Raw genomic sequence first — 2,473 nt, 5'->3', positions numbered from 1 at the left:
ATACTTGTAATTCTTATCACGATTATCTTTCAAATGCAGTCCCTCCTGTTTTTTCCTTGCTTTGTTTAATGTCTCACTATTTCCAAGCACTGAGTTTGTTTAAATTTTTGTTTTCAATTTTTATAATCATTATTTGTGGATTTCACTCGACTACTTTGCATTGCCAGCATGACTGGAAGTCTGGGTTTTCATTAAAACGTAGATTTTCAAGTAAAACAGAGTTTCATGGCATGTTTTTGTGTTTCGGTTCAGAGTAGAAGCTGAAGTGTCCAAGTGCTTAAAGCTCCAAATCTCACTTCATCGAGGTTATGAAATATTCTCCAAGATGAGCGTGTGTTTGAGTTTTCCTCTAGAATGATTATTAAGACAACCTTTCTGGTTAGTGATAATCACTGGTTTTGACCAGTAGCTATTGGCCCTCTGACAGTTTATGTCCCCTCTTGTAGAAAACTGATTTATCACCCTTTTGAAGTCTCCTGGGACCCAAAGAATGTAAGCAAAGGTGACTTGTGTTCACATCTAGGCTAATATGTGATTGAAACAGGAAGATGTTATGAATTCTTTTCTTCTCCAGCTGGAAGAGGAAGTATCCATAACCATACATGATGAAAGTACATAACGTGGAAGGAGCCTGGATCTTTGAATTGCCTCATGGAAGCCTGCCCACCGAACACATGTTTTGGGATATAGCATGAGTAAAAAACGTCTTGAGTGATGAACTACTAAATTTTAGGGTTTATTTGAATAGCTACTGGCAACATCCTAATCAATACACCAAATTGAAAGTAATATTTAAGCTCCTATAAGCTCCTATATGACATTAAGATACTAATAAGATCACATTTGTGTTTGAACCAAAAAATATTTAGTATTTTTAGAATTGAATGTGACTTTATCCAGTTTCTTACTTAGATAAGTTAGACCTAGAACCTACATTTAAATACCCTGAACATATGTGGGATTGTTTGAAATATTATAACCTAGACCACAGATATTCTTTGACTTAAGTTCTGGACCAAAAAAGAGAGGAGTAGAATTAGGAGTATATGAATTACTCTGTTTTAGATCTGGCATCACTTGATATGTACAATGCCCAGAATCTAAGAGTATGAAAAGTAATAGTCCCAACTTACTTGTCCTCTAAAAAAAATTGAAATTTGTAATTAACTTTAATAATGTGATGCTGAAAAATAAAAATATATCAGCTGTAAGCATGGCACTCCTTCTCAGTTTCCCTCCATAAGTACTCTTTCTTTGCCATTGTTGTGTGGGCATTCACAGGTCTAATTTTTTCTTATAAATAAGAATGCAACTAGAATAGCAATAATGGAAATGTGAATTTAGCCCTAAAAATAGGTGCCAAATGTTTGAACATTCAAAAATGACTGCTGCACCTCATCCGTGAAGTGTAGGAACATATCAGCAAGAAATGTGTTGCAAGTAGCATCAAGAAAGATGGAAGTCTGAGATCACCTGACTTCCAAAACTCTGGTAGAATTAGCACCAGAAAAACTTTTTTTTATTAATCAAAGAAGCAGTTAAAAAAAAACTAAAAAAAAAAAAAAAAAAAAAAAAAAGGCAACTAATTACAATCCCTTCTTCCTCCTCCTCCTCTTCTTCTTCTTCTTCTTCTTCTTCTTCTTCTTCTTCTTCTTCTTCTTCTTCTTCTTCTTCTTCTTCTTCTTCTTCTTCTTCTTTTTTTTTTCTCTTTGTTATAGTAGAGCATGGAATTGTTAGCTGGGCAAAGAAAGTACTAGAAGGCAAGATTACAACACATATGCCTTTATTTTTTTTTATTCTTAACTGGAAACATGTGGCCAGAAGGCCAGTGTTTTCTTTCAACAAATGCCAAAGGGTATAGTGGCTGAAATGGAGGTGAGAAAGTATGAGTTTAGGGGCCTAAACACGTCTCTAATCACTACAGCATGGGAGTCCAAATACAACATGTACTTTACATGGAGCATTCATCTAATAATCCAAAACCCACTTGTTAAGAAAAGATGGGATTCCAATTTATTAATGTATTTGGATCTGAGAAAAGTAGAATCTGCAGGTCAAAGGCCTTTAAGGCCTTTAATCTTCAGTGCTAAATGGAGCTGAATTAGAAATGGGCCCAAATGGATATACATCTAATCTTTGGTGGGCTGGGTTGAATCTCATTATACATGAAGAACAAATAAAACAAGGAATAGTATTTCAGTTAATTATCTCACAGGCTAGATTAAGTATGTCTTAGTCCTCTTTTCTTTTTGTTTGAAAAAACAGGAAATTTATTACCTTTATAGCAATCTGATTCTGTACGAGGAACAAAAAATTTTACCACAACAACTCAATATTATACAGAAACTGAAATTTTATCTGTTAAGATTCAGTTCTCAAAAAAACCCCACCATATTAATCTATTTGCATCAATAATATGATGTATTTTATAGTCATTAATAATATATACACGATTATAGCATTTATCATCATG

This window comes from Canis lupus, chromosome 36 (assembly GCF_011100685.1).
Source record: "Canis lupus familiaris isolate Mischka breed German Shepherd chromosome 36, alternate assembly UU_Cfam_GSD_1.0, whole genome shotgun sequence".
NCBI lineage: Eukaryota > Metazoa > Chordata > Mammalia > Carnivora > Canidae > Canis > Canis lupus.
This window is presented reverse-complemented; position numbering follows the sequence as displayed.